We start from the raw sequence: 6,234 nt of genomic DNA on the forward strand, positions 1-6,234 counted from the left end.
TGGATTGCCAAGGAATTCCCCTCCAGAATCCATTCTGAAATATCTCACATTGTAAATCATGACTGTAATTAAAATATTCCACTGCTGAAATTGACTAACACATGGTCGTCTTTACTAATTCATTGGTATAAAACATCTTTCTCTGGTACCACATTTCAGGTGCTTCCAGGGAAGAACAAAAGAACGGCCCTTTCTTTGGAAGAGCTTCCCTGGTGGCTCAGATGGTCAAAGTGTCTGCTTGCAATAAGGGAGACCCGGGTTCAATCCCTGGGTTGGGAAGATCCCCTGGAGAAGGAAATGGCACCCCACTCCAGTACTCTTGCCTGGAAAATTCCATGGATGGAGGAACCTCGTAGGCTACAGTCCATGGGGTCACAAAGAGTCGGACATGACTGAGCAACTTCACTTTCACTTTTCACTTTCTTTTCTTTTGGAAAAGGTTTCTGAAGAGTCTTATCTCTTCAGAGCAGATACTGCCTGAGTTTTATCTAGAGCACTGGTTTTCAACCTGCTGCCAACCAGTGGCTTTCAATTCTGCCCCCAACACTTGGCAATGTCTGCAGACGTGTTTGGTTGTCACGTTTTTGGGTGGGGTTGGCTGTGCTGCTGGCATCTAGTGAGTAGAGGCCAGAGATGCTGCTAAACAGCCCCCCACTCCGACCCGCAAGTTGGGGGCAGGAGTGGGGGCTGTAGTGTCAGTAGTGCCAAGGTTTAAACACCCGGAACTAAAGTGACTTCCTCTGAGTAACAGGGCTCCTTCAGGATGTACTGTAGGACCTGAAAGTCCCTCTGCGGCAGATACTTTGAGCTTGTATTTGCCGTCCCGTTAAAGTCTTGCTCACCCAAGTGGAGGGCGTGCTTAGGTCACTGGCTTATTTCAGGTTACTGATTTAAGCACTTTGAAAGGTAATTTTAGCATTATACTGCATTTTGTAACCTAACAGACTGGTGTACATTTTAGGCAAAAGTACATTTCCTTTTTCAGAGGACCAGAGTGGTTGCCTTCCCTGGAATTTTTGCAAACGTGTAACATGCCCGTTGTCTAGGTTTTGTTGCTGTTCAGTCACTAAGTCGTGTCTGACTCCTTGTGACCCCATGGACTACAATACATCAGACTTCCTGTCCTTCCTTCTTATCTGCCAGAGCTTGCTCAAACTCATGTCCATTGAGTCAGAGATGCCATCCAACCATCTCATCCTCTGTCATCCTCTTCTTCCGCCTTCAGTCTTTCCCAGCATCAGGGTCTTTTCCAATTAGACAGCTCTTCACATCAGGTGGCCAAAGTATTGGAGCTTCAGCTTCAATATCAGTCCTTCCAATGAGTATTCAGGGTTGATTTCCTTTAAGGTTAACTGGTTTGATCACCTTGATGTCCAAGGGGTTCTGAAGAGTCTTCTCCAGGACCACAGTTCAAAAGCATCAATTCTTCAGTGCTCAGCCTTCTTTATGGGGCAACTCATATCGGTACATGACTACTGGAAAAACCATAGCTTTGACTATGCAGACCTTTGCCAGCAAAATGATGTCTCTGCTTTTTAATACACTCTCTAGGTTGGTCATAGCTTTTCTTCCAAGGAGCAGGCATCTTTTAATTTCGTGGCTGTAATCACCATCTGCAGTGATTTTGGAGCCCAAGAAAATGAAAAGAAATCTAAATTGTCCTTGGGTTAGTGATTTGCGTCACATCTTAGGAACATCCAGCTTAGTAAATGCAGTTGCATACCAACAGCAAGAGGAGAAGGATGAGGACTCTGTAAGGATTCTGCAAAAAATTATTTTAGTACTTTTCTTAATGCCTCTTTCCAGACACAAGCCAACCTTATCTGGTATTCAACTGAAGATTGAGCTTTTGAGGATAATTTTATGTAATAGTCAATTTTCATCTTTCCCAGAGACTCCTAATCTTCACATGACGCTTCTATAGCTTCCTCTCCTTTAACCTAATTCAGATTTGTTTAAAGAATTTATCTTGAGCTATGTCCAGGAAATACTCATGTGTTCTAATAAACTTCTTAGCTTGAGTAAATTTGGGCTTAAATAATGGCATATTGATTTCCTTCAGAGTCCATGGGTTTCTGAGAAAAAAAACAAGCTGTGTAGGAGAGGCCAGTGGTCAGATCATGGAAGCTGGAAGGAAGAACTTTTTGTTCAGAAGGATTTGTTGTGTGAACTTTCTGCCCTTAGCGGGTAGCAGCATTAGATGAGGACACGGAGGGCCAGTGAGGCCAGATCGCACAGCAGGAACGCGGCGGAGCTGGGACTCGGGCCCAGACTCTGTCTTCAGAGCACACACACACTACCCACTGTGCCCGTTCCAGGGGATGAGGTGGAAAGCCCAGCAGGGCATCCAACAGAACACAGTCCTGGTCTCTCAGGAGCTTATTTTCCAAGGATCCTGTTTGTAAGTTGAACTGCTTGGGTATTACAAACACCTGAGTTGGAAAGCATTGTTATCAGATCTCTTACACTGCCTTTGTAGGGTTGTACCTTCAGACCCTTTCCTGACTAGCACAGACATTCAGAAGTCAAGCAAAGAAATAGCGACTAACAGAAAATGAGAGGAAGCGAGCAGATGCCGAGGCTGGGCCAGTAAGCCCTCGTGGTTTGTGCCTTCATTTTTCCACTTTAATACACACCTTTAAAAGTCACCAGTTCATAAATGCTGGAGAGGGTGTGGAGAACAGTATGGAGGTTCCTTTAAAAAACTAAAGACAGAATTACACTCGATCCAGCAGTCCCACTCCTGGGCATATATCCAGAAAAGACAAAAATTCTCATTCAAAAAGATACATGCACCCCAGTGATCATAGCAGCATGATCTATAATAGCAAGACATGGAAGCAACCTCAGTGTCTATCAGCAGTTGAATGGATAAAGAAGCTGTGGTATGTTTGTTTAGTCGCTCAGTCGTATCTGACTCTGAAACCCCATGGACTGTAGCCCATCAGGCTTCTCTATCCACGAGATTTCCCAAGCAAGAATACTGGAGCAGGTTGCCATTTCCTTCTCCAGTTCCTTCCAACCCAGGGATTGAACCTGGGTCTCCTGAGTGTCTCCTGCAGGTGGATTCTTATACTACTGAGCCACTGGGGAAGCTGGGTAAAGAAGGTGTGGTATACACACACACATACACAGGAATATTACTCAGCCATTAAAAAGAATGATATAATGCTATTCGCAGCAACATGGATGAGCCTAGAGATTATCGTACTAAGTGAAGTAATAAACTTAAGAGTTATCAAAAGGGAAAAGAAAGGGGGAAAAGGGATAATTTAGGAGTTTGGGATTAACAGATACACACTACTGTATATAAAACAGAAAACAAGGAACTATATTCAATATCTTGTAACCACTTCTAAGGGAATAGAATCTGAATATATATATATATACGTAAATCACTTTGCTGTACACCTGAAACATCGTAAATCAACCATGAAAGTGAAAGTGAGAGTCACTCAGTCGTGTCCGACTCTGCGACTCCATGGACCGTACAGCCCATGGAATTCTCCAGACCAGAATACTGGAGTGGGTAGCCTTTCCCTTCTCCAGGCGATCTTCCCAACCGAGGGATAGAACCCAGGTCTCCCACATTGCAGGCAGATTCTTTACCTGCTGAGCCACCAAGGAAGCCTCTATACTTCAATTTTTTTTTTTAAAGGCACAAATTCGTGACTTCTTTAGAGTTCCACACTTGCTCCTGCCTCCGAGCCTTTGCTCCTGCTGTTTCTCTTCCTGGATGTGTTTTCTCTGGACTGCTTCATGGCCACTTCCTCCTCCTGGATTCCAACTCAAAAGCTATCTTCTTGAAAAAAAAAAAGAGCGAACCTCACCTCATGTTTGGCCACCTAGTCCCTGTCTGCATCTCTCACCTCCACTACATCCCACCCCCGGCCCTTTTTTTTTTTTATTTTTTGGCCACACTGCATAGCAGAGATTTCCCTCCACCTGCAGCCTTGATGTTCCCTTCAGGCCTTCCCTGAACAGGGATCTCACACAAGGGAAGGGTTATTTAATGCGTTGGAAAATGAAGTGAAAGTTACTCAGTCGTGTCCAACTCTTTGCAACCCCATGGACTACACAATCCATGAAATTCTCCAGGCCAGAGTACTGGCGTGGGTAGCATTTCCCTCCTCCAGGGGATCTTCCCAGCCCAGGGCTGGAGAGCAGCTGAATGAACATAGCTCTCTGGGGCACTGGCTCCAGAGGGCGTGCATAGCCCACTACTGACATCTGGTGGCTCTGGAGCAGAAATACAACCACCATGGGCTCATGCAGTTGGCGCTGTCCTGTCCTACTCTTTGCAACCGCATGGACTGCAGCATTCCAGGCTTCCCTGTCTTTCACTATCTCCTGGAGTTTACTCAAACTCATGTCTCCAACCATCTCATCCTCTGTCGTCCCCTATTGCCCTCAATCTTTTCCAGCATCAGGGTCTTTTACTTTACCAATGAGTCGGCTCTTCACATCAGGTGGCCAAAGTACTGGACCTTCAGCTTCAGCATCAGTCCTTCCAATGAATATTCGGGGTTGATTTCCTTTAGGATTGACTGATTTTATCTTCTTGCCTTCCAAGGGATTCTCAGAGTCTTCTCCAGCACTACAGTTCAAAAGCATCAATTCTTGGGCGCTCAGCCCTCTTTATGGTCCAACTCTCACATCTATTCATGACTACTGGAAAAACCATAGCTTTGACTACACACATGCAGTGAGTCTAAATATTACAAAGTCAAATATCAAGGTATGAGCTTTCAAATAAAACTCATCCTAACCTCCTTTCTTGATGCTGGGAAAGATTGAAGGCAGGAGGAGAAGGGGACGAGAGAGGATGAGATGGTTGTATGGCATCACCGACTCGATGCACATGAGTTTGAGCAGGCTCTGGGAGTTGGTGATGGGCAGGGAAGCCTGGTGTGCTGCAGTCCATGGGGATGCAAAGAGTTGGACATGACTGAGCAAATGAACTGAACTGAACTGAACCTGCTTCCTCGATAAATACTTTCATAATACCTGCAAGTCTCGGTTCAAAAGTTGCATTTCCAGGCTCCCCAGCGTTCCATGCCAGAACAGAGCAGCACAGGGGGAACTGGCCTTTGTCCTGCACCCCTTCTCCGCCGCAAGCCACAGGCCGCACCGCAGGGCTTTGAATGCGTGTGGATACTCAGCTCCATCCAAACCCTGCTGCGAACTCATTTGCCTCCATCACACTTCCAGCTTTGGGGCGCTCCCATTGGCTGCACATTCGCGTTCAGAACTGACCCAGGCAAGAGACTTCTACAGATCTTGGAAAAGGACTCAGGGCCCAGGGGTGGGGACTTCCAGGGTGCTGGGCGACTGGAACATGATCTGAAAGGGGATGGCACAGGTTCTGGGTGAGCAGAGAAGCTCCCCAACTTGGTCCGTGGACAGGGAGTGGTCCGTGGACAGGGAGGAGGGCCAGTGTGGAGACCTCTAAAATACAGGGGCCAAGGGAAGGGTCCAAAGGCTTGCCCAGGTCGAAAGCAGCACCACCTGAGAAAAACCGAGGGCTGGGACAATGGAAGGGCGTCACGAATACTCTCCCAGGACTTCCTTGGCATCCAGTGGTTAAGACTTCACCTTCCAACGCAGGGGATGCAGATTCAATCCCTGGTCAGGGATAAGATCCCACATGCCTCTCGGTCAAAAAAACACATAAAACAGAAGCGATATTGTAATAAATTCAATAAATACTTTAAAAATGGTCCACATCAAAAAACGTCTTTTTTTTTCAAACTTTAAACTTTTTATTTTGATTGGGGTGTAGCTGATTAACAATGTTGTGATAGTTTCAGATGAACAGTGAAGGGACTCAGCCATACATGTGTATGTATCCATTCTCCCCAAACCCCCACCCGTCCAAGCTGCCATATACCATCTAGCAGAGTTCCCTGTGCTATAAATAGGTCCTTGTTGATGGTATCCATTTTGAATATAGCAGTGGGTATATGACCTTCCCAAACTCTCTAACTATTAATATCCCTTCCCTACCCCTGACAACCATAAATTCACATTTCAAGTCTGTGACTCTCTTTCTAGTTTGGAGTAAGCTCATTTGTATCATTTTTTCTTAGATTCCACATATAAGGGATGTGGTTGCTGTTGTTCAGTCATCAAGTCGTGTTGGACTCTTCACGACCCCATGGACTGCAGCATGCCAAGGGATGTGGTATGATATTTGAAAAAAAATACACTTCCACTGGTCATAAGAAATGGTCA

The sequence above is a fragment of the Capra hircus genome, chromosome 13, assembly GCF_001704415.2.
Source record: "Capra hircus breed San Clemente chromosome 13, ASM170441v1, whole genome shotgun sequence".
NCBI lineage: Eukaryota > Metazoa > Chordata > Mammalia > Artiodactyla > Bovidae > Capra > Capra hircus.